Source organism: Babylonia areolata, chromosome 11, assembly GCF_041734735.1.
Source record: "Babylonia areolata isolate BAREFJ2019XMU chromosome 11, ASM4173473v1, whole genome shotgun sequence".
NCBI lineage: Eukaryota > Metazoa > Mollusca > Gastropoda > Neogastropoda > Buccinidae > Babylonia > Babylonia areolata.
Window position 1 is genome coordinate 11,521,747 of NC_134886.1, and position 27,866 is coordinate 11,549,612.

General features: G+C 42.1%; 1 long non-coding RNA gene across 3 annotated transcripts; it reads left to right on the top strand.

The window, feature by feature from the left end:
• The first annotated feature begins 5,233 nt into the window (after nt 1-5,233).
• LOC143287528 (uncharacterized) lies at nt 5,234-26,380 on the top strand. 3 transcript variants are annotated; one of them, XR_013055975.1, is made up of 4 exons: nt 5,234-5,300; nt 10,514-10,644; nt 11,314-11,460; nt 23,539-26,379. It is a non-coding gene; the product is annotated as an uncharacterized LOC143287528 (long non-coding RNA). The 3 variants fall into 3 exon arrangements; XR_013055974.1 differs by having other exon boundaries at nt 5,247-5,300; nt 10,497-10,644; nt 11,314-11,496; nt 23,539-26,380; XR_013055973.1 differs by having other exon boundaries at nt 5,247-5,300; nt 10,497-10,644.
• The last annotated feature ends 1,486 nt before the right edge of the window (nt 26,381-27,866 follow it).

A 27,866-nucleotide genomic window follows, 5' to 3' on the forward strand; every position in this document is an offset into this window, starting at 1 on the left:
ATTATCACCATTATCATCATCATCATTATTATTTATTTATTTATTTTTATGTTTTGTATCGTTCAATGGGCAGAAATGTAGAAAGGCCTTTATTGTACCCATTAAAGATTAAATCAATCAATCAATCTTCTGATTCTTCTTCTTCTTCTTCTTAATAATAATAATAATAATATTATTATTATTATTATTATTTTATTGTTATATTATTATTTTATTGTTATATATTATTATCATATCACACACACACACACACACACACACACACACACACACACACACACACACACACACACAATTATAAAACAAGCAAACAAAGACATACGTACATTCACGCCCACACACTCAAACACACAAACACACACATGCACTTACTGTTCACATATACACATACATTCAATTTTTCATCCATCATGGCATGGCAGCTAGTGAACTGAGTACAAGCAATCATTTGCAAAAGACAGAGTAGGTTAATCAAATGTATGGAATAGAAATATTTTTATGTTAGTTTTAAAGAGAGGTGTGGCTAGAATTTGACGACATGTCTTTGGAAGCATGTTCCATTCTATGTTTCCTTTAAATGAGACTCATCTTAAATAAATCAATTTTAGGCTTTGGGACAATAGCTCTGTCTGATTTACGTTGGAACTGGAAACAAAGTAATAATTTAAAATATTGTGGGCATGCGTTATGAACAATTTTAAGCATCATGTTATATCTAATAAGTAGATGAACAGGTAATATTTGAAGTTCTTTGTACATATTGTGCACAGATCCACCGGTGGTATTTACATGGTTAATTATCTTAATGGCACGTTTTTGTAAAGAGCAAAGTGGCTTTAATGTAGAAGGAGGACATTTACCCCAACTAATCGAGCAATAGCTGAGGGAGACTGGATATAGGTAAAGTAATACACACGTCTAGAATGATTATCAAGAAATGTTTGATTGGAACAATTGGAATACACTAGATGATACTTGTTTTATGAGGCAATGAATATGTTCCTGCAACGAAAGATTTTGATCAATAGTAATGCCTAAAATAGCATATGCTTAGTAACTTGTTTAATAGTATTGTCTTTATATTTGTTAAGTTGTGCTTCTTTTATGTTCTGTCTTTTCTGACGAGAACAAATTAACATGCATTCGACCATATCATTAGCATCAAACCAGTTTTCAACAGATTTCATGTTGGCATTCAGATGATAACTAATTATGTCAACATTGTCACCAGCATATTGTATAATCACAAATAAATCACAGATTGCATGTTGAATTGATAAAGGTAGGTCATTGATATACAAGGAAAATAAGAGAGGGCCTAGAATTGACCCCTGTGGTACTCCTCTTGGAACATGCCTTTTGGAAGAAATAAAGCCATCTGAACAGACAGACTGAATACGGTTTTCTTGGTAAGACCTGAGAAACAATAAGCAGTTATCGTCAATACCATAACATTTCAATTTTTGAAGCAATATTTCGTGATTGATTAAGTCAAACGCTTTTGTAAAATCAAGGAATATCACTCCAATCACCTCGCTGTCATTGATACCACGCAGCCATGCATCAGTTATTCTACATAAAGCGCTCACAAGAATCGTGCTGTCTAAATCCTGATTGATTGGTATGTGGAAGCTGATATTTTTCAATAAAGGATGTAAGATAAAGGTGTACATGACGTTCTAGAACTTTTGAGACAGAAGACAACAATGAGATTGGTCTGTAATTATTGACATCATTAGCATCACCTTTTTATTATTTTATTATTATTATTATTATTATAATTATTATTATTTTTTAATTTTATTATAGGTATTATTATATTATTATTATTATTATTTAATTCTATTATATTTAATTATAATATATTATTATTATTATTATTTGTTAGGGTTAGGGTTAGGGTAGGGTTAGGGTTATGGTTAGGGTAAGGTTATATTATTTTATTATATTTAATTTTATCATTATTATTATTATTATTATATAATTTCGTTATACTTAATTATTATTATTATTATTATTATTTAATTTTATATATTTAATTATTATTATGATTATGATTATTATTTTGATGATGATTATCAATGAGGTGCCAATGTTTGGAGGTGCCAATGTTTGGACCGAGGATACATCCACGTTGTCTTCAGGCTGTCCTTCTGCTGGAAAATGGTGTTGGTGATGGTAAACTGCTGCTCTGCACAGAACTCGAGAAGAAGGCGCCCATTGTCGTTGCAATTACCAACGCCATGCTTGCCAAGGACTCCTTTCCAGGCTTCTGAATCTTGGCCAACTCTGGCATTGAAGTCGCCAAGGATGATGACCTTGTCGTCAGCAGGGGTGTTCTGAACGAGGTTGCGCAGATCAGTGTAAAACTTGACCTTTTCTGTGGGGTCCGCTTGGAGGGTTGGAGCGTACACGCTGAACAGAGTGGCATGCTGTTTGTTCCGTAGTGGGAGGCGCATGGACATAATTCGGTCTGAGTGTCCTGTTGGCAGGTTTTCAAGCTTGGAGGCAATGGTGCTCCTGACCATAAAGCCTACGCCATAAAGGCGTCTCTCGGTCTCTGGCTTGCCTGACCAGTAGAGGGTGTACCCAGCGACGTGTTCCTGGAGGCTGTCTTCCCCTGCAAAGCGGACTTCGCTGACGGCAGCAATGTCAATGTTCAGTCTCTGAAGTTCGTGTGCGACTAGAGCGGAACGCCTTTCTGGGTGGTTGCTGTCTGCAGAGTCACGCATGGTTCGGATGTTCCAGCATGCTACCTTTAGTCCTTTTGCACCTAATTGTGAGGCAGGTGCCGGCCTTTTCTTCTCTATTGTTGTTCGACCGCGTTTGGAGATGCCCGTTGACCGCGGCTAGCCAACTGGGGGGTATGGAGATGAGCATTTGTTTGGACCACCTTTTCTAGGCCCCTCTCCGTGTGGAGCAAGCAGTGCTGTCCCTAGAAAAGGCTGCTTGGTCGTTCAGGGTGCTGCCGAGTGATGCTGTCACCTCCGGGTCAACAATCAGGCGACCAATATCCTGAACCGCCTGCATGCAGGATTGGAACTGCGGCTTCCAGTGAGGCGCATGGACATAATTTGGTCTGAGTGTCCTGTTGGCAGGTTTTCAAGCTTGGAGGCAATGGTGCTCCTGACCATAAAGCCTACGCCATAAAGGCCCTCTCGGTCGGAACAGGTGGTCGGAACATTTCCAGGCCCTCTTCAGCGCCAACCGCACGGTTCAAGACTCGGCAATTCTCCGCATCCCACAACAGCCAGTGAAATTACAACTGGACGAGCTACCAACCCTAGAAGAGACTGTCAAGGCCATTGAACAGCTGAAATGTGGCAAGGCAGCAGGGGTTGACGGAATTCCGCCGGAGGCGTGGAAGAATGGAGGCCCAGCACTACACTCCAAACTCCACAACCTCTTTGTCTGCTGCTGGGAGCAAGGCAAACTACCACAGGACCTCCGTGACGCAGTCATCATCACCCTGTATAAAAACAAGGGAGAAAAGTCGGACTGCTCCAACTACAGGGGGATAACTCTGCTCTCCATCGCAGGCAAGATCCTCGCCAGAGTCCTCCTAAATCGGCTGGTGCCTACTATCGCCGAAGAACATCTCCCAGAGAGTCAGTGTGGCTTTAGAGCCAACAGAGGCACCACTGACATGGTCTTCGTTCTCAGACAGCTACAAGAAAAATGTCGGGAACAGAACAAAGGACTGTATGCGACATTCGTCGATCTCACGAAAGCTTTCGACACCGTGAGCAGAAAAGGTCTGTGGGAGATCATGAAACGTCTAGGATGCCCCCCAAAATTCCTCAGCATGGTCATCCAACTACATGAGGAACAGCGTGGACAGGTCAGACACAGCAACGACCTTTCGGAGCCCTTCCCAATTGGAAATGGAGTGAAACAGGGTTGTGTCCTCGCGCCACCCTCTTCACGATCTTCTTCAGCATGATGCTCCAACAGGCCACTGAAGATCTTGGCGACGACGACGGTATCTTCATCAGATACCGCACTGATGGCAGCCTATTCAACCTGAGGCGGCTACAGGCCCACACCAAGACACTGGAGCAACTCATCAGAGAGCTTCTGTTTGCCGACGATGCTGCCCTCGTCGCCCATACAGAAGCGGCCCTGCAGCGTATAACGTCCTGCTTCGCAGAGGCTGCGCAGCTCTTCGGCCTAGAAGTCAGTCTGAAAAAGACGGAAGTTCTCCACCAGCCTGCCCCACGGGAAGAATTCCACGCTCCTCACATCACCATCGGTGAGACAGAGCTGAAGTCGGTCCACCAGTTCAGCTACCTAGGCTGCACCATCTCGTCTGACGCCAAGATCGACAAGGAGATCGACAACAGACTTGCAAAGGCAAACAGCGCATTCGGCAGGCTGTACAAGAGAGTGTGGAACAACAAACACCTGAAGAAAGACACAAAGATCAGCGTGTACAGAGCTGTTGTACTGCCCACCCTGTTGTATGGCTCCGAAACCTGGGTCACCTACCGGCACCACATACGACTGCTTGATCGCTTTCACCAGCGCTGCCTTCGCACCATCCTCAGCATCCACTGGAGTGACTACATCACAAATGTCGAGGTCCTGGAGCAGGCAAAGACAATCAGCATCGAGGCAGTGCTGCTAAAGACCCAGCTACGTTGGGCAGGGCACGTGTCCAGGATGGAGGACCACCGCCTGCCCAAGATCGCGCTGTATGGCGAACTGTCCACTGGCCACCGTGACAGAGGAGCACCCAAGAAGAGATACAAAGACTCCTTGAAGAAAGCTCTCGGTGCCTGTCACATTGACCATCGCCAGTGGTCCGCAGTAGCCGCTGATCGAGAGACCTGGCGACGCACCATCCACCAAGCTGTCTCCTCCTTCGAAAACAACCGCAGGGCCAGCCTTGAGGACAAATGCAGAAGGAGGAAGAACCACGACGCTGCAGCCGCGAACCCAGACCAGACTTTCCCTTGCAACCGCTGCGGCCGACTCTGCTTTTCCCGCATTGGCCTTGTCAGCCATGAGCGTGCCTGCATCAGACGTGGACAACGCCCTTCCTAGATCTTCGTCAGCGAAGCCAGGCCATGATGATGATGAATGACGGCTGACTTTCCAATTTGAAGATTGAAGATTGAATACACACACACACACACACACACACCCACCCCGCAACCCCCCTCCCCCCATCCCCCACGCCCCCGCCGCAATTTCGATTCTCTATTTGGGATGTTTGCACTAAACAGTCTAACGAAGGGTGATAACGTGAAGCTTCCGCACATGTGGGAAGTCTTTCCTCACCTTGTACACTGAAAACGGTAGGAAGTTTGAAAACTATTTTAAGATTAACAGATGTTAACCATGTCCTATTTTAGCGTCCTAAGTTATTGCACTTTCAAATGATCTGTCTAATCTAACGGAAATCAACATGGCAGATAAATTTGTCGAAGTAAAAACATTATTAAATTTTAATATTTTGGTCGAAAAGAATACCAACACCACTGGGCAGAGTAGCTGTGCTCAAATCACTTATTCTGTCCAGACTGGTTTATTTATGGATATTGTTACCAAACCCACCTGACAGTGATCTAAAACAGCTACAAGACATGTATTTTCAATTTGTATGGGACAAAAAACACAAAATAAAGGTATGCAGTGCATGATGTAGAAAGCGGGGGAATTGGAATACCTAACATACAGGCTTTTGCACAAGCACTGAAACTATCCTGGTTACGAAAAATGCTCACTGCATGTTTTAAATGGAAGAAAATACTACAGAATATACATCCTGAAATAGAATTTTAAAAAAACAACCAAACAACTAAACTAAAAGATTTCTAAACAAAAGTAATAAGTTTTGGAGAGGTGCATATGATGCTTATGATAGATTTTGTAATCAAATAGAATTGAATAAGAATGCGGAAATTGCGGAATTTTTACAATAACAAGTTCAAAATCAACATTAACTATTTTCACTGTAAAGCATGGACAGATAAAGATATATTTTTGGTTAATGATGTTCTAAATGAAGGAGGCCAATTCTTAAAATTAAATTATGAAGAATTCACAAGGAAGTATGGAATAAAAGTAAACTTCTAGAACTTCATAAGCTGTACACAAGCAATTAAAGAATATGCAAGAAAAAGGAACCAAAATTTGAAAACAGCAAGAAGAACAAAGATAGCAAGGCATTACAATTATTATGTGTAATAAGCAAAGGAATAAAACCATACTATGAATTACTGTTGCAAAAGATAGAAATATTTGACATAAAAGCCTTTATGAAAATGGGAAAATAAGCTAAATACACAAATTGAGTGGGAGGTTGTATTAAAAAAGATAAAGAAAATTAAGGAAATAAAGATTAAATGGTTTCAGATCAAAGTATGCCATAGAATCCTGGTGTCAAATAATATCCTAAAAGTAATGGGTGTGACTGATAATAACAACTGTAATTTTTGTGACACCGAAAAAGATGAAGTACAGTGTTATTTATGGTTTTGCCCATTTATACAAACTTTTTGGCTTCAGTTTGAAAATAAACTTAAAGAAAAATGTGAAAACTGTGAAAGATTGTCCCTCAATTTTGAACTTATTTTGTTTGGCACTGATGAAAAAACTAAAACAGATGATGTTTTTGATTTGATAGTTTTATGGGCAAAATAATTTATTCTTTATATATAAGTGTAGAATTAATAAGGCTAAACCAGGTTTACACGCATTCATTACTGAACTCAAATGCAAGTAGTGAAGTACTCAACAGAAAAACAAATACACTTAATGGAAAGGAATTATCAGGATTTCTCTATTAAATGGCTTCCTTATTTAGATTTAGTGATGGAACATGAATTCTAATCTTTTATATAGAGTCAGAGGTATTTCCACAGGTGTGGAAACATATTGACCAGTCTTGTATTGACTGGTTTGTTGTGACTCGTATGTTCCCTGGGATCCATGAGATTTGACTGTTAATGTGTGCTGTGAGCTGAGATTGGAAATGTCATGTTCTGGGATCTATATCTGTTATTCTTTTTGTTTGTTGTTTGTTGTTCGTTTTCTCTCTTCTTCATCCATTCTTTCCTGCTTGTTCGTCAGTTATTTGTTAACTAAAAAACACCCTTGCAAACTGTCACCATATTATACATGTATGTGTATGTTATATGGTGTGTGTGTGTGTGTGTGTGTGTGTGTGTGTATATATATATGTATATATATATATATATATATATACATATATATATATACACACACACACACACACACCAATAAAGCGAAATTGCAATTCACACCACCTTTAGAAATAGAGCTAATAAATATATACATATATATATATATATATATATATATATATATTTGCAATTTCGCTTTATTGGTGTAGAATTTCATGTGAAATTATAATGGAGACGATGTTGAAAAGAAAATATAACCTATGCAAGAGGGGGGGGGGGGGGGGAGTTATTGCACTTTTGGTTACATTTTCATGGTCTGTGGGACCATCACCAAAGACGCAAAAAGCAAGATGGTGGCACGCTTGTCAAGTTTTGTGACTGAATCTGCATCAGATTATAAAAAAAGAGAGTAAAATAACATACAAAATAATAGTGGGAATCTACTGATAATTGGTTACAACATCTACTTATGGTAGTATCATTTCATTCAATGAAGCACAAAAATTGCTGGTAAGATAGGTTCCTGAATAAATCAGGATTTAGGATGCTAAAAAAAAGAGACTTTACAGTAAATTAATGGACCTATTTCAAGAGCAGTTTTTATGTATTTAGAGTGAAGAGACATTACCTTGAATAGAGCCATTTTCATTTCAGCGTTTTGACAACTAGTTACATTGTTTTTTTCCCCATCCTTCCATGGAGTGACCACAATTATTTCTTGGCAATATCCACTTCACCTCCACTCCTCTGTCAGATTCACGGAGTGAAAGTCCACACCTTTTTGTTACACCACGTATTTATCACATGCTTACATTGCGACGCCATGAAAATTATTATTTGAATAGTTCCCTGGAATAGGATGTTACCTATTTTGTAGGCCCGTGTAGTGCGAGTGTGTGTCAAGAATGCCATGGCATGAGATGTCTTTTCCCACCCCTCTTCCGCAAATCAATGGCAGTATAACTATAAGTACAGTGTATATATATATATATATATATATATATCTGTGTGTGTGTGTGTGTGTACTCTGTGTGTGTGTGTGTGTGCGTGTGTTTGTGTGTGTGTGTGAGGAGAGCTCTTTGGAAGTGCATGTTTGTGTACTTGTATGTGTGTGTGTATATGTGTGTGCATTGTGGGAGCTGTGATATGTAGGAATGTGTCATGTGTGTGTGTGTGTGTAGGGTGTGGGATTTGTGTTTATTGTGGGTAATGTGGGAGTTGTGCAATATAGGAATGTGCATGTGTGTGTATACATGTGTGTGTGAGGTATGGGTGTGTGTGTGTTGTCTGTGTGTGTGCGCCATGGAAGCTGCAATATGTAGGAATATGAGTGTGTGTCTGGGTGGGTGGATGGGTGGGGCCGTGGGGGTAATGTGTGAGATGGGTGTGTGTGTGTGTGTGTGTGTGTGTGTTGCACTTGTGTGCTTTAATGAGTTGTGTTGGCTTGTGTACTTTTGTCTGTGCTTTCATATCTGTGAAACTGCATATTTGTTGCATATCTGTTGTGCATATGTGTGTGCTTGTGTGTATGTGTGTGTGTGAGACTGAGAGTGTGAGTGCATGCCTACATGTTTATTGATATACAATTTACCTTTATTTGCTTATTTTTATACATTTTTTACATTTCATTTTATTATTTATCTATTTGCTTACTTATGAGTTAATGTTTCATTCTATTTTATTTTCATTTCTTGTTATTATTTTATCTATTATTCATTTATTTGTTAATTTAATAATTCATCCATTTATTTGTTTGATAAAGTATGCTTTTTTCTCCTCAAAGCCTAAATAAACACTTGAGTACTTGAACTGAACTTAAATAGGTGGATCTTGTGGGGAAAGCTATTTTTGACTTTGATGTGATAATGATAAATAATATACACAAAAGACAACAAATTATATCCCCCTCCTCTCACCCCCACACCCAAACTCCCCACACCCCCAAACCACTCACTTTTTGTGACATGACTTTGGTTGAAGAGCACAGGCTTCCACTGTTGTCCCCCACCACCAGCAATCTCTCACAATCATTTTGGCTGGCTGCCATGACAGGCTTTAATGCTTTTAGTTTTATTTCATGAAATAAGCAGCATCTTCAAGTTTGTTTGGGACTCCTCATTTTCATTTCCCCTGGCTGTTCCAGTCAAAAGTAAACAACAACAACAACAAAAAGTTACTCAAGCCTAATAAAGTAATATATTTGGTAAATGTTTGGATAGGCCAAGACCTACATGACTGTGTCCCTTTAGTCTTCCCTTTTTACCGGAATGAATAAAAACCAGTGGCTCCACCTATTCTTCTGCCAATGGTCCAAGCAGTAAAAAGCATGTGGCGTTCATGTTCTTGCGTGCCTGTTTTCCCCCATCATGTCATCTTCCCTGTTAACAACAACAGCAAAAAAAAAAAAGAAAAAAAAAGAAGGGAGTAACTATTACTCACTGAGCCCAGTGTCCGAAAAGAAAGCAACTAACTTGTACAGTATTTGTGGATGTGTCAACACATAATTTGGAGGGAAAACAGTACATTTTCTGTGTTTTTCCCTGCATCAGCATTGTATGGAACTGGAAGCGTACTGTAAACTCCCCAGAGTTGAATGGGTTAATGAAAGGCAAAGGGCTGAAATTGTAAAAGGCACCCATTATACTATAGTCACTGCAAAGTACTATGCTCTGCAACAATGTTAACTACTTCTACTGCTATTACAGGTCTTGTAGTAATAGTAAATATATGTGTTTCAGTTGTGTCACAGGTAATTGCTCCTCTTGTGCTTGATAAAGATATTTATATTTTATCTCTGATCTTAACTTGTAAATTTCGGAGATGAGTGATGTATAAAAACACAAATGAAAATAATGGAAGTCATTCTTTCTTTAATTACGGTACAACTTCCCAAATCATTCTCTCATGCTGTTAAAGTGGTAGACAATGATAACCAGATTATAAAACAATGCAATACACAAAACAAATACACAAACTTTATTGCCTATACTTTGGTACAGAGATTTTCTTTTGGGCAGCAGCACATGTCCACCATAAAAGACAAACAAATAAAATGATTAAAAATTAAAAAGATAATGTGAATGGCACCAAATAGAAAATGATATATATATATATATATATATATATATATATATATATATATATATATATATATACACACAAATATACAGATTTTTTAAATTCTCATGCCAGGCGCCTCTCCATTTCAGTCCAGTTCAACAACATTCTCTTTCAAAAGTAGTTTAAAAATCCACCTAATTTTCAAGAAAACTTATTCTATTATAACAGTGATATGACCCTGTAAACTTAAAACACTCACTTCATTGATCTTTGATTTTAATGTAGATTAACGGTCTCTACAGCTGGATGTTGAGGGGCAGCAGTTGGAGGCGGTGGGAGAGGTGGTGAACCTCATGTCAGTGGACTGTCACAGTGTCAGAATGTGAAGGAGGCCATGAGTTACGGCTTCTTGATCTGGTCCATCCCTCTACAGGTAGATTCTGTGTGTGTATGTATGATGTGTGTCTGTCTGTGTCAGTATGTGTGCGTATATGTATGCGCATCTTCGAATGTGTGTGTGTGTGTCTGTGTATGACTGGATTTTGACCTTTGTAAAGATTGAATGTTTTTCTTTGTAAATGCCACCAGTGTCAATGGTTTTTGTTTTGGAGAGAGTCATTTGTTGATACAGTCATTGTAAAATGCCTTGGGCCTTTTGATAGACTATATGGTAAATTAACTATGATCATCACCACTTACATCACTGTAATATAGTGTATATTTTTTCCTAAGAGTAAGAACATAATAATTAAGTCACAATCAACTTGTTGTCATAATTATGGTGCTGCAGTTGACCGAGTCTTCATTAGTTTATAACATGCTCTTCTGTTGATCATTTAGTACAGCATTTGTGCTGGATTTACTGCATAGTGGTTTTGACTGAGTATTGTACTACTATGCACTGGCCTTAGTTTGCTCTGTTATGCTGTCAGTCTACATTACAAAGTAATATTATAAAAGATTGGATTATTAAAATAGATTCTCAACATTTACTGCTCTCAGTACAGTATTATTGTATAATGATTATTTTATTAGGGCATTGCATAGTTTTGTTTTGGTTATGGTTCATAAGTGAACTGTGAAGTATCCTTTTTGTTCACAGGTGTTCAGAGACGAGCCTTCGGATCATTACAGGAAAGGCAACAGTGACAACTATCATCGTTTGCCTGAGTTAACTTTCTCAAAACTAGACTAGCAGAGAGTACAGTACTGAAGGAACAGACGCTTGTGCACTGAAGATAGCAAGACAGTAAGTTAACAAGTTTGGCCATGCATTCTGACTTTGGTGAGTATGACAGTACCTTTGAACCAGAGAAGGAGGAGATGAAGAAGAAGAAGATTAGAAAGATGAAAAAAGACATGGAAAATGAAATCCCTGTTTCTGCAGTTGCTTATGATTCTTTAGAACTTCATTTTGATGAATTACACGCTTCTCCAAAGAAAAAGAAGAAAAAGACGGAAAAAGATCTTGGAAATGAAATGACTCATTCTGCAGATACTCACAATTCCAGGACTTCTTTGGAACTTCTTTCTAATGAGTTACACACTTCTCCAAAGAAAAAGAAGAAGAAGAAGAAGAAACACATGGAAAAAGACATGGGAAATGAAATGACTGTTTCTGCAGATGTTTTTAATTCCAGAACTTCTTTGGAACTTCTTTCTGGTGAGTTTCACACTTCTCCAAAGAAAAAGAAGGAGAAGAAAAAACGGATAGAAAAAGGCATGGGAAATGAAATGACTGTTCCTGTTAATGCAGATGATTCTAGAAATTCTTTAGAGCTTCTTTCTGACGAGTTATACATTTCCCCAGAGAAAAAGAAGAAGAAGAAGAGACAGATGGAAAAAGACATGGGAAATGAAATGACTGTTCCTGCTAATGCAGATGATTCTAGAAATTCTTTAGAGCTTCTTTCTGATGAGTTATACATTTCCCCAGAGAAAAAGAAGAAGAAGAAGAGACAGATGGAAAAAGACATGGGAAATGAAATGACTGTTCCTGCTAATGCAGATGATTCTAGAAATTCTTTAGAGCTTCTGTCTGATGAGTTATACACTTTCCCAGAGAAAAAGAAGAAGAAGAAGAGACAGATGGAAAAAGACATGGGAAATGAAATGACTGTTTCTGCAGATGTTTTTAATTCCAGAACTTCTTCGGAACTTCTTTCTGGTGAGTTTCACACTTCTCCAAAGAAAAAGAAGAAGGAGAAGAAGAAACAGATAGAAAAAGGCATGGGAAATGAAATGATTGTTCCTGTTAATGCAGATGATTCTAGAAATTCTTTAGAGCTTCTTTCTGACGAGTTATACATTTCCCCAGAGAAAAAGAAGAAGAAGAAGAGACAGATGGAAAAAGACATGGGAAATGAAATGACTGTTCCTGCTAATGCAGATGATTCTAGAAATTCTTTAGAGCTTCTGTCTGATGAGTTATACACTTCTCCAAAGAAGAAGAAGCAGAAACATATGGAAAAAGACATGGGAAACAGAATAACTGTTTCCGCCAATGCAGATGATTACAGAAGTTCTTTAGACATACATCTTTCTCCAAAGAAAAAGGGGAGAAAAGACAGAGGAAATGAAGCTTTTGTTTTTGCAGATGCACTTGGCTCTTGCCATTCTCCAAAGAAGGCAGAAAATGACACGGGAAGTGAAATCCTTGTTTCTGCAGATGCAGAGAGTTCCATGTGTGTGTTAGAACCTACTGATGAAATACACACATCTTCGTCAGATCTTCTTTCTCATGACTTACCCACTTCTTCAAAGGAAAAGAGTAGAAAAGATACAGAACACAAACACACAGTTTCTGCAAATACTGGTGATTCAGAGTTTCTTTCTGGTGACATTCACAATTCTCCAAAGAAGAAGAAGAAAAAGAGGGAAAGAGACATGGATCAAGAAACACCAAGTCATACAACTCTTTTTTATGAGTCCAACGGAAAAAGGAAACAGAAGGAAGGAGAAAAGACAGAAACCACCACCCCAGTTACTGGGTTTGCACTTTATTCTCACACTTCAGAACTTCCTGAAGACATGATGACAGACAAAGACAGTGAATATAAAACAAATATTTTAGAAGTACCAGGTTCGGAAGCTTTATCTGAATCTCCCTCACATGGATTGTACGAGACTGTGGAGACAGATTCAGAAGACTCATTTGCTGAGCAGATGGTGCAGGAGAATGGCACAGACAGAGAAAATGAGACAAGGCAAATGGATGGACAGACTGATCTGGATACTAATGGTGGACCATTGTCTGACAGAACACAAACTAAGGACAGGTGTCCAGCATCATCACCAGAAGGCAGAGACAGGTGGAAACACCGAGGGGTAGTCCTTGATGAGGTGTATGAAAATGCAAAACCTTGTTACATCTGCCAGGAAGACATGGCAAACAAGAGAATGTATCTCCAGCATCTGGCAGATGAACATAACAAAAGGTGCTTTCAGTGTCCCAAATGCATGAGACCCCTGTCCTCTGAAGAACTGGTGGAGCATCACCTGAACACCTGTTGTGTTTACAAAGGCTCTGCTGAATTTGTGCTTTCACCCTATCACTGCAAACGTTGCCCAATGTCTTACGCCTACGAAAGTGGTCTTCACCGACATAATAACAGAGTGCATGGAGTGGGACGGATCAAACACCACAAATGCAATCACTGTCACAAAGAGTTCTCCTCTGCTGAAAGAGCCATACAGCACCAGGTGAAATGTCAAGAAGGACTAATAAAAAAGCCAGCTTCTGAACAGACCTTTATGTGCCAATTATGTGGAAAGATGTATTCCTCGAAGCAAGGTCGGAGTTATCACATCAGAACTATTCACCAAGGACATGTCTTTGCATGTGTTTGTGGAAAGGAGTTCAGAGGATCTAGATACTTATATGCTCATAAAATGGTGTGTGAAAAAGTGTGAACAGAAATCAGACTCACCTTGTTCTATGTTCTTTTTGTTCTTTCTCTCCTTTTGTCGAGCAAGATGAAACACCAACACTGACAATAGCATGTAGGGTTAATTGAAAAGTGATGTCTGGGATGTTATGATGTTGGGTCACATCTGTTTTTTAGGGTAATATCACTGTGTGTGTATCTGTGTGAGAGAGTGAGTCGGAGTGAGTTTCTTGGATGCCACATCGATGGCAGTAGATGTGATGACAGATTTATTGAACGTCAAAAAGATAGAGAGCTGATAATGTCCGGGCTGGTATTATTTTGAATGAGAAGAATGTTTGCGGTGAAAGACAAGAAATGTATCCTTTGTGCATGAAGATAGAGTGCTGATGTCACCTGCCTGTAAAGTTTTTGATATTGAATAAGAAGACTTTTTGTGGTGAAATTCAGTGAAATTTGTTCAGTGTCGTGAATGGCTTATGCCTACGAAAGTGGCAGAGGAAACTGGTCATAATGGAAATAGCATTCAGTGTGCCTGTCGGTGCATGTATGTGTGTGTATGTACATGCATATGTACATGAGCCTGTGTATCTGTTTTTTTGTCTGTGTCTGTGTGCATATACATGTGTGACTGTGTGTATGTTGCATTGTATCAGCTTTTTAATTACACATACTTAACCGTGACCCAACTAGTGCAGACTCCGGCAGGGGTCTGACATTCCTGTCCTGTGCAAACTATCCGCCCATGCGGAGCAGACGAAACTACGGCCGATAACCTCCCGGAAGTAGGTAACCTCCCCTTTGTCCCGCTGGTTATCGCCCTCTTTTTCCGGCAGCCATCATGACTCCTGTACCTGTGCTCTTCATACGGCTAAGTTTTTTCGTATTTTCTGTCTGTCTGTCGATTCTCTGGCGTTCTTGTTTGTGGTCAAATTATGTCTCCAACCAGGTCACATAATTATGTAGCTCGATTGGGGAATCGTGCTAAAATTAAAGCGCGATCGCAATCGATTCGCTGACACTCTGGGCCCTCTACTCCTGGCCCTCTAAACAACGCCAACCCGCCGCCTTCTCCACTTCCTCCGCTCCCTCCGGTCGACTCCAGACCTCCGCCACCTCCTCTGATGACTTCTAGAGGTTTGTGGTCACACACTCAGGTCAGTGTTACCTTTCATGTCATTTTTATCGATCCGCGAACTCACTCGACGCGATCCGCGTTTTCTCGGCCCTGCCAGTCGGCAGTGTACGAGTCGATCTCCTCTATCTCTTTACCATACCCACAGTTGCACCAATGGAATGGCCACAATCCCTTGGGGGAAAAAAAAAAGAAAAAAAAAAAAAAGAAAAAAAGGCAGCTTGTCTTGGATCCGCACGTTAGACTGGGCCCTATGTGCGATGCGTCCGTGGTGGCGGCCGTGACATCGGATCACGCGACCCCCCACGCGGCTTGCCTCGACCGTCTCGGATCCAATAGCGACCGAGGCGTGTAGGGATGCCCTCCCCTGGTGTAGGGAGGAAGGTGGACCACTAGGGGACACGCTTGCCCATACGCGTGCACACCCCCCTCCCTTGTCCGGATCACCCGATCCAAGGGAGGCAACCCCTGCTTCGGCACCCTTGCCGGTGACCGCCGCAGTTATTTCCCTTGCACCGGCACTGCTCCTCGCCTTCAGTGCGAGTGTGTGCACGGTCCTACCAAGCTATGCGGTGATGACCCCATCTGCCACACCGCCGAGTGCTGCTGTTTCCCATCCACTAATGGTGTCTCAGCAAGCTACTCAACCAAACAATCAGCAACTCATCGCTAAACTTGCTGCAGCAATTATGCACCACTCTGCCTTCTGGTGCCGCGCCTTGCGCCCACAGAGCAGGTACGTGCACGCCCCATTGGAACTTAGGCAGTGTTGGATTCTTCTGCCCCATTGCCTAACTCTGCTGTTTCCCAGACTAATATTGGCACTTCCACGTTGGAGTACCTCTTATATCATATCATATATCAATATCAAGGCGTGCAAGCCTGACAAGGCCTTTTACCCGCTTGAAGTGGGGAAGAAAAAGAGAGTCCCCACGTATGTCTGTTGCATTTTTCAACATTGAGTGCGCAGTGCTTGAAAAATCAGAAAATATGTAAACGAGTTTTGTATTTAAAGTTTTCACAATGAATATCAAGATAATTCTTACATGTATTAATAACTCGATCCTGCCTCTCGGCAGTGCTCGGGCCGATCTTGTCTATCACTTTATCCGTCAACACACAACTGACAACTGAACGCCGGTCCTCTCGCAGGAGCTGTTCGCGAGATTGGACCGCCGTTCAGCAACAGGGGGATGCACATCCCACGGCAAGCCGACGGACTTGTCACCCCCTCGCCCACGACGCCCATAACACTCGATTACGGCGCCGTCATGCCACATGCCCTGACCGTCTCGCGTCCGATGGCAACCGATTCGGGTTGGGATGCCCACGGCACTAAGGGGCATTATAATTATTCCCCTTGCGCTCGTTTTCACCTGTGTCGGTTACGGTGGCATCGAACCACGGACTCTCACACACAACATGACACTCCTCCCTGTTCAGCGAGGACACGTCGCACAAGGGGGATATGTGCTCTAAAGACACATTCCTTTTTGATGATTTTCGGCGCCAAGGGAGGCAACTCCACATTTGTAACCTAGGCGCTCGAAGCTGTGGTTAGTTTCGCCGACACAGCACATCACTCCTGCACCCCGTGCTGTCCACCAACGATGTTTTCTTTCGGTTTCTCATTGGGTCCTCATGCCCAGTCAGGGACTTTACACATCTTTGCATAGCAACTGCACTTTTCTTGCTGTTTCTCAGGCTATTGGCTACAGGAAATGCATCACAATATTTCCCCTTCTATCCATTTGATTTATTATCACAAGCAACAATCACGAAATATATATAGAAAAATCTATACATATTTAAAAAAAAAAAAAAAAAAATCTATATGTATATATATATATATATATATACATATATATATACACACACACATATATACATATATATGAGATATATTGCTACATTCATACGCATTTCTGCTTTCACGTATAGATGCGTACTTATCCATCGGTATACACATGTGTATGTGCTTATGGGATAGGTTCAGACGATTTTCATATTAACATGTACAATTATATTTCTATCTCAATTCATTGACATCTGTTCATTGAGATTCCCTACATAGCAATATAGGCACACTTGCATTTGCGGCCTTCTGTTCACAATGCCCAGAACTCTCTGCCTCTACGTACTGGCACTTTATTCATATGCGTATGTACATCTCATATGTAGGTGCATGGACAGATTCCTTTCCATTGATGATTATGCACACTTACCCACTTACTTGGGTATATCGGTGCACGCTACACGTATGCTTATACAGCTGCTTATTTCTTGTGTCTCGATCTCTTGTCATTGGCATACTTCTGACATCACTTGAGCTGATGGAAGTTTTTATTCCCTTGGCACATATATGTATTCATTTTCATAAATTCATCCCTACCTTGCTTTTGGAGGACGACTGCACTCACAAAAATAAAATAAAATAATAATAGCCTCATTCACGCCTGAATGTATGCTCCTTCACATTTCAATAGTGGCTGGTCCTTAGGGATCCACACATACCCCCTTCACACCCACAGGGCTAAGAATGCCTCTCTTGGTGCAAGGACGGACAAGGCAACCCAACTCATTTGCCTGCAACAATCACCCATAAGGCTGGAGATGTACAAGGAAGGGTGAGGCAGTCCAACTTAGAGGTGCCACTCTGGACACACATGCCTTTCATTCCTTCCAAGTTTGTAAGGCATCCCTTCTTTCTCCCCTTGCCTACAACAACCCTTGGTTTGCACCACTGTGATTGTGACAAAAGCTCCACACAGGCCCTACATCCTAGCCAGCCTTCCCATGAAGAGGTGTCTATCTTGCCTTACAAGTTTTAGCGGACCCAAAAACTGCCCACTGGGCAGGAGACAATCACCCTCAGCCCATCTCTTCTACTCCTCTCTAGTAGCAGAAGGCCTGGGTCATAATTGTTTTCCTCTACATTTGGGAGAAAGGCATATTGACGAGGACGGATGCGTCCCACAAAGCACAACGAACCGTCCATTAGCCACAGGGGTGTACCTTTCTGCCCACTCATACCAGCACGGCAGATGCCGCATTCAAGCACATCAGTTCACCCCATCACCTTGCTTGAACACAAATCCAGCATCAACGTCTCAAACAATTGGCGTTCGAAAGCACTTTCTGCACTTAGTCTTCCCTGCCCGATCCTTTCGGCCTCTACACACAACCACTGCTGTGGTTACAGATGGCCATTCCTCCTCAAGCACTGTCTTTCCAATGAGACACTTCCAGAGGTTGCTAGCCTAGGCAGGCTATCCCATCATGGAGCCCCAGCCTTCGGTCAAGGGACTGTCAGAGGATGACTTTGTTGTCACTTCGGAAGCAAGCACCATGTCTTTCTGACACACGGTTGCACCACAAGACCCCGTCAACTCTTTCCGGCTTCCTTACATTGCAACATAATCTGCATGGTGAACACCTTCGTCCCTGAAGCACACAGCAGCTGTTTCCTGGTTTACCCATGCTGATTGGTGTCCTCCTAGGAACAGTATATGATAATCAGTCGAGTACGACAGTCTCCATCAGAACAGCAGAGGAGGCATCTGCTGTCCAGTCTATTCGGGCTGGAATTCGATTATACAATTTATAGTAGAGAGTGTTTTGCCCAAGTTGCATCCCCGGTCCCTCAATCAATAGGGCCTTAGGACTCATAATTGGGAAGGTTCCCAAAGGCTACTTAGGCCTAAGGCTACAGCACTAAGTCCCAGTGCAATTTGACTTCTAGTCTGAGAGACATAGTCATTCATGAAAGACTAAGCTGCAAATGATTTCCCTTTGCAATTAAGAAACCACTGGCCATACTAAAAACGTATGTCAGATCAGTGCCTTGATGTCAATAGCCAGTACAACACATCTTGAGCCACTTACCTCCCTGCCCCGCCCCGCTCCATCCCAGACTCAGTGCGCACCACACACAGCCAGAGGCCTGTCATGGGTCCGGTCCCCTTTCTCACTAAAAAACCTTCAGCAAAAATTTTCCCCATGGAAACCCTCTTCCATTTGGGAATTCCATCACTGAATGAGACTCAGTGACCTGTGGGCACATGAAATGCACTTCCACAGCCTGATCCAACCCAGCCATTGACTGCGGACAACCTTCTGCAGGTTACTCCAACAGGCCACACTCAGGCAGAGAAGCCACCAAGCCTTCCGTATGCCCCTTCGTGATGGTACCTACCTGGGCAATTACACAACCCTGTCCCAGAGACACCAGGGACATCAAGTCTTTTGTTGCCAAATGTCTGCCATCCTATGCATAGGCAACATACCAGTGCTGTCATTTTTTGACAACGTCAAAAAAGGGGGGGGGGGGGGGGCAGGGGCGGGGGAGTGCCCATCGCCTGTCAGCTCGCATGGAGGAGCTCCACAGATCTGGCTGTCATGCCTGAGGCAGGCCCAACACGGTGACCTACCTCTGTCTCGTGCCACAGTTTCCTTCAAACACAAAAACCACTTCCACTATCGGCCCACATCCGTTGTGGAATCATCAGATCAAACCACATGCGCACCTCCTTGCATTGACGCTCATCCGCGCTCATCTGCTCAGCTGTGGTCCACAGACCTCCCCCACAATACAGCTGTGGACCTCTGTCTTCTTTACCCGCACTAATGTCCTTAGGCGACACAGTACACTCTACTTTCGTCAAATTCTACTTGAGGGACACCTATCGCCTAAGGGATAATGGCTCATCGACTTCTACCAGAGAGATGTCGCACGCCTGCGGGTTGATGGCGCAAGAGCCATCGCTTCTGTGGTAGCTGCACAACAGACCATCACAGCTCACAGACAGTAGAACAGGCGAGCCCTCCACCTTGTCGTGCTATTCTGCACTAGTTGGGTCACGGTTAAGTATGTGTAATTAAAAGGAAATTTTCTATCTAAAATTACGTTTAAATAACATACTTACCGTGACCCAAATTTAAGACCCTCCCGTCCTCCCCGCTTCCTGTTCTTCCTGCTTGCTGCGCTGGTGATGGCATATTGCCGTCAAAAGAGGGCGATAACCAGCGGGACAAAGGGGAGGTTACCTACTTCCGGGAGGTTATCGGCCGTAGTTTCGTCTGCTCCGCATGGGCGGATAGTTTGCACAGGACAGGAATGTCAGACCCCTGCCGGAGTCTGCACTAGTTGGGTCACGGTAAGTATGTTATTTAAACGTAATTTTAGATAGAAAATTTCCTTTTTCATTGCTAACTTCTGTTTATATATATATATATATATATAGAGAGAGAGAGAGAGAGAGAGAGATTCCAGATTCCAGATTCCAGATGGTTTAATGTTCATAAGTCATCAGGCTCCTAACATAGTCAACAATAACAGACAGTATTCTAGTACATTACAATTTTGCTTGGACTCTGATTACACAAACCTACAATTTACTTAGCTGACAAGTGGATAAGTCTCACATACACACACACACACACACACACACACTCACTCACTCACTCACTCACTCACTCACTCCCTCACACACACACACACCGCGCACACGCGCGTGCGATGCATCCTTCATTTGAATTGAGTTGTGGCCTGCGGCTCACACCTGCACTGCAATGTATGGATATTCGTCGTCTAGAGAGAGAGAGAGAGAGAGAGAGAGAGAGAGTAGATTAAAAGAATCTTTGTAAAAGTCAACTTCCATTAGATAAAAGAGGCAACGTGTGGAGCCACATGCTCTTCTTCAGGCAAATGTTTCTTTAGACTCAATTAGAGAGATATATATGTCATCATGGCCTGGCTTCGCTAACGAAGATCTAGGAAGGGCGTTGTCCACGTCTGATGCAGGCACGCTCATGGCTGACAAGGCCAATGCGGGAAAAGCAGAGTCGGCCGCAGCGGTTGCAAGGGAAAGTCTGGTCTGGGTTCGCGGCTGCAGCGTCGCGGTTCTTCCTCCTTCTGCGTTTGTCCTCAAGGCTGGCCCTGCGGTTGTTTTCGAAGGAGGAGACAGCTTGGTGGATGGTGCGTCGCCAGGTCTCTCGATCAGCGGCTACTGCGGACCACTGGCGATGGTCAATGTGACAGGCACCGAGAGCTTTCTTCAAGGAGTCTTTGTATCTCTTCTTGGGTGCTCCTCTGTCACGGTGGCCAGTGGACAGTTCGCCATACAGCGCGATCTTGGGCAGGCGGTGGTCCTCCATCCTGGACACGTGCCCTGCCCAACGTAGCTGGGTCTTTAGCAGCACTGCCTCGATGCTGATAGTCTTTGCCTGCTCCAGGACCTCGACATTTGTGATGTAGTCACTCCAGTAGATGCTGAGGATGGTGCGAAGGCAGCGCTGGTGGAAGCGATCAAGCAGTCGTATGTGGTGCCGGTAGGTGACCCAGGTTTCGGAGCCATACAACAGGGTGGGCAGTACAACAGCTCTGTACACGCTGATCTTTGTGTCTTTCTTCAGGTGTTTGTTGTTCCACACTCTCTTGTACAGCCTGCCGAATGCGCTGTTTGCCTTTGCGAGTCTGTTGTCGATCTCCTTGTCGATCTTGGCGTCAGACGAGATGGTGCAGCCTAGGTAGCTGAACTGGTGGACCGACTTCAGCTCTGTCTCACCGATGTTGATGTGAGGAGCGTGGAATTCTTCCTGTGGGGCAGGCTGGTGGAGAACTTCCGTCTTTTTCAGACTGACTTCTAGGCCGAAGAGCTGCGCAGCCTCTGCGAAGCAGGACGTTATACGCTGCAGGGCCGCTTCTGTATGGGCGACGAGGGCAGCATCGTCGGCAAACAGAAGCTCTCTGATGAGTTGCTCCAGTGTCTTGGTGTGGGCCTGTAGCCGCCTCAGGTTGAATAGGCTGCCATCAGTGCGGTATCTGATGAAGATACCGTCGTCGTCGCCAAGATCTTCAGTGGCCTGTTGGAGCATCATGCTGAAGAAGATCGTGAAGAGGGTCGGCGCGAGGACACAACCTTGTTTCACTCCATTTCCAATTGGGAAGGGCTCCGAAAGGTCGTTGCTGTGTCTGACCTGTCCACGCTGTTCCTCATGTAGTTGGATGACCATGCTGAGGAATTTTGGGGGGCATCCTAGACGTTTCATGATCTCCCACAGACCTTTTCTGCTCACGGTGTCGAAAGCTTTCGTGAGATCGACGAATGTCGCATACAGTCCTTTGTTCTGTTCCCGACATTTTTCTTGTAGCTGTCTGAGAACGAAGACCATGTCAGTGGTGCCTCTGTTGGCTCTAAAGCCACACTGACTCTCTGGGAGATGTTCTTCGGCGATAGTAGGCACCAGCCGATTTAGGAGGACTCTGGCGAGGATCTTGCCTGCGATGGAGAGCAGAGTTATCCCCCTGTAGTTGGAGCAGTCCGACTTTTCTCCCTTGTTTTTATACAGGGTGATGATGACTGCGTCACGGAGGTCCTGTGGTAGTTTGCCTTGCTCCCAGCAGCAGACAAAGAGGTTGTGGAGTTTGGAGTGTAGTGCTGGGCCTCCATTCTTCCACGCCTCCGGCGGAATTCCGTCAACCCCTGCTGCCTTGCCACATTTCAGCTGTTCAATGGCCTTGACAGTCTCTTCTAGGGTTGGTTTCTTTAGACTCAATTAGAGAGATATATATGTATATATAATATATATATGTAATATATGTATGTATATTATTTTATTTTTTTATTTTATTTTTTTATCTAAAAACAGAATTATTAAATACACTTTTTTTTTGTTTTGTAAAGAGCAACAAGCAACAATCAGCAGTAGACAAGTTACACATCTGAATTAGGACAAAATTTTTAGAATCCTGAGTGGTAAACAACATATATAAGACAAATGATTTGTTGTTATTGTTATTGTTACCAAGCAGGGATTTGGCAGGTAAAACTAAGACAAGTGTTCCCGCCCCACCCCCTTTTTGATTTTTTTTAATGCTTTGGACCTCGGAATAAGGAAACTCGTGTGCCTTGTCTAGTTTACAGATATTCTGTTAAAAATAATAGTAATAAAAGAATTATATGTGTATATCCATTTTTTTTTGATTATTCTCTTTTAAATGAAGTAAGCCTCACACACAGAGAAAACAGCTCTTTATTGACTCTCAGTCTCAGTCAGACAATATCCAGTGTGCATATTTTTCAAGACAAGATCCTGAGGCCTGTATTTTCAGTTTCATATTTATTAATCTGTTTATGTATATATTTGTATTTGTCTTGTGTATATATTACACCCAATCTGTGAAATTGCCCATTTCATGAAATGAGCAAATATCGTGCCCATTTCATGAAATGGGGAATGTCATGTATGAGTTTTTAAATATTAAAATATCATTCAAATTACTATTGCTACCATATTTGCACAGGCACAGTTCAGTGGAACCATGAACAGCAGCTGCCATGAAGCAATTCAGATGGCTGTCTGTCAGGCACTTACTGACAACATGCCTTGCTGTGGCCTAAGGTCACAGTTACCAGATGAGTTTCTCAGCAGAATCTCGCCCGCAAATGAGGAAGAACTTTAAGAAGAACTTGAAAAACTCACATCTGCTGATAACCCACCACCAGCTCCAGGATGTTCAGAACCTTTGATGGAAAACATTTCTGTGTTCTCCAAAGAAAATGAACAACTGATAACTGAGCCACCATCTGCAGATGACACTGAGTTCTCTTTCACAGATGACCCACAGACAACTCTTAGACCCTCAACCATTGGAGACCAACTGCTGAGACCTGGATCAGACAATATTACACCTGAGAACCTACATCCAGCTAAACGTGCAAAGAAGAAAGCAAGGCACGGTTTTGAAGAGCAGGCCAAACGAATGCTTGCACGCAGCACTTGATCACTTCGGGCGGTTGGTGTTGAGACAATGTGGCTGTACCTGTTTCTAAATTTGATCGCAATAAAGCAGACCTACCAAATTTAGTAGGTGTTGTGTTAGAAGCAGAAGAGACTTGCCACACAAAACATGACATTATCAAAAGCAAGCTTGCCAGAAAATATCTCACCAGAAGTGCTAAGCATCCGCAAAATTGTCGGGGCGCAAAATGTGTGTGGTGGTCAGGGATACCAACAATGTCATTGCAGGAGCAACTGCTTATCAAAACGCTGTTCCTGTCTGAAAGATGGTCTTCGCTGCAACAGTGCCTGCCAAAGCCACAAATGCAGTGTGATAATGTTGACCAATGAGAGGATTGAGCAAATCCAATAGCTCTATGTATCTATGAATGAAAAAAAAGTTTTCATTCATAAAACTTGCTCACTTCATGAAATGGCGGAGTTTTCAATAGCCCATTTCATGAAATGGGCATGATATTTGCTCACTTCATGAAATGGCCGATTTCATAGATTGGATGTAACATATACATACTGATCAGAGAGATTTTTTGGTGCTTTGGAGACAAAGTGACACCATCAACCATTGTTGCACCACAAGGCTTGAATTTGTGTCCCATCGTCTTTGACCATCAAAAGTTGCTACACTTGTTTTATACAAAGAAATCAAAACAAAAAAGAAAGAAAGAAAACAAATCCCAATGCCACATTTACATTTCCAAGTCAGTGCAGAATTTGCTATGAATTTTTTTTTTTAATCTGAGCTTTGGGACACAGTATACATGAGTGCTCTTGGAGTTAACTCCCTTCTGCAGTTGAGGTGAAATACAAGTTAACAAATACCTATTGTGAAATTATTTGCAAAAGTGTATTAGTTTTAGAATCCTGCATGAACTGTGAAGGAGAGGATGCTGTGGAAAGTATATATTACTTTATGAGTTATGGAGTTGTGGATTTTGTATAGAGTAGAAGACATTGAATGGATGCGCCGCTTGGTTTGGTGTTCGAATTCTGATCATGTGTTCACCACTGATAGAGTTAAAGGCCCTGTTTTTGCATGGTGTTGTGTCCTTGGGAAAGGCACTATACTCTGATTTTTGTGACTCTACCCAGATGAGGAAGGTTAAAATGGTGGAAGGAGAGAATTTGGCCCCACTCCCTGTGTGCTGTGTCAAGCCCCAGACTCCTGATGGTCCTGATTGCAGTGACAAGCAACATGACCTTTAACCTGTAACCTTAACAAAGAATGAGATCCTTCATAGTGTAAATGAGGCTGACAGGTTGATTTTCAATCAAAAATAAAAAACAAAAGTTGATTAGTGAGGATGTTACTTTTTCAGCTATTTTATTGCAAACTGAGGCAACTTGAAATTGAATTGCATTTGTTGATTGCAAGATTTAATATATTGATTTGAAAGTTTTTGATTACAAACGGTTTAAAAAGTGCACTTGGTTCTACTTTCTAGTAATTTTGTGTTGTTAATTCGTTTTGGAATAAATATTTAATTCAATTTATGTTCAGTTGTTTGTTTACTTTGCTGCTTTCTTTCTGGTATAGTGGTGATACGGGCATACAGGTTTTTATCTTGGAAATAGAAAGGAGCTGTGCAAACTTTTCTATTTGATGTAATGATTAAACACACATACATAGAATGCTAGATAATAGACAGCCGTCATGCATGGGGGGCTGGGTTCATTCCTGTTCTCACCCTTTCTCCCAAGTTTGACTGGAAAGTCAAACTGAGCATCTAGCCTTCTGGATGAGAGGATAAACCAAGGTCCCATATGCAGCATGCACTTGGCTTCTTGGAAAAGAAATAGCAACAAAATCCTCTCTGACAGGTACGCAAATAAGCATGCACTCAAAGCCTTTCTAGTGCTTGGGTTATGTTGCCATCAGGCATCTGCCTAGCAGATGTGTATATGGATTTGTCTGAATGCAATGACACCTCCTTGAACTGAGACTGATACTGAAACATGCAAGGTTTCCTTTAAAGATGCATGCAGACAAAAAAAACCAAAAAACAAAAAAAAACAAAAAAAGAAGAAAAAAAGAAAAAAAAGCAGCACTAAATTAAGGTGATAATGCTCTCTTAAGGCAGAGCAGCCTGAATTACTTGTAGAGAAATCTGCTGTGGCTGGAGTATAATGCAATCCACAATACAGCACAGAAGACATATAATGCGATCCACAATACAGTTCAATGTCACAGAATATTTTCTGAATTATATTAAAAAAGTCATTTTAAAAAGATCCTTCACCAATGACTGAATGAGCAATATGGCAATGCCTTTTGGCAGAACGATATAAAAAATGTTGTGGTCAGATTTTACTGACATTTTGAGGAAGTCATGCCCATGGATTGAGGACCAATCATTAAAATTTACCTGGTGACCTTCATTGGTATTCAGACCCGTGGAAGGATTCTTCATCCATGGGAGACATTGGGGGAAGGGGTGTGGTGCCAGTGGGGGTGGGGGATGAGGGGAGTAATTAGGTAACAGATCAGGATTGGCAAAGATGCACAGTGCCCACAAATAGTCTCATGACCATATGGGCATCACTTATGATCTGGCAACCAAATCTCCATTTCTGTTACTCATCTTTCTCAGGGCATTGCTCAGTCTCAGGCCTGTCCATTCTGGAATATTGTACCACCATCTCTTATTCTGTCGGCTTCTCCTCTTTCCTTGCACTGTGCCTTGCAGGTTTGTCTTGGCTAGTCCTGCTGAATGTGACTGGCAATGGTCTCAAATCAAAGAGCAAGCGAACTCATGAAGGTAGTGTGCCTGTGCCACTAGTGAAATGTGGACACACACACACACACACACACGTATACCCTCTTTTGTTTCAGTGAGGCATGAATCAGTTATTGATTATCAAAATTGTTCACATCAAAGGAAATGTCAGCAATTGCTTCAATCAATGTGTTTAAGGATGAATGTAGAAAACAATTTTATGGTCCAATACTGAACCCGGTGGAACCAAGTGTGTGGGGAAGAACGTTAGAAGATGTAAACATCATATCTTTTAGAATCAAACTTTAGTCTCAGGAGAGAAGACAAGGGAAGACATGAGCCTGTAGACTGTTGATGTCCTGAGATAAATTTGGCTTGAAGGAAGAGAGAGAAGGGGAAGAGGGGGGTGGGGTGGGGGAGCTCCCGAGAGACATGGGGGAGCTATACAGGAGACTGGCAAGAGAAAAGAAAAGGGGAAAAGGAAGGCAGAGGGAAAGTAAGTCCTGCTGAGGAGGTTCATGATGAATAGAGTTCAGGCATTGGACATGTGCATTCATGCAGGCACACACACACACAGACATACATACCTGAACTATAATGGTGACTGCACACACTCATATCTCTCTCTCTCTCTCTCTCTCTCTCTCTCTCTCTCTCTCTCTATATATATATATATATATATATCCCATGTATGTGTATATGTGGTTTGGGGGGAAAGGGGGGCTGTCATAATAACATCAACATACCCATATTATTTTATTTAATTCATTTTTTGGTTTATTTTCTCTTTTTTTGCATATATTTGTAAACAAAAGCTTTGGTAATTGGCAATGCAATGAAAAAAAAAAAGAGAAGATATTAATTCATAAAAACACATGCTGTACCAAAACTATGATAACACCAATCAAAAAATTTTCATTACACAACAGAAATGGCATATTCACTTTTTCTAAGAACACAGTACAGGAATAAGAATCGGATCGGTGTTCTTTGTATCAGTCTTAACCTTTGCTGGCTGTTGCTTTTGACTACACACGGAAGCTCATGTGGGTCGTCCACGACCCATACCGTTGTCGCTTTTGACAACACACAGAAGCTCATGTGGGTCGTCCATGAC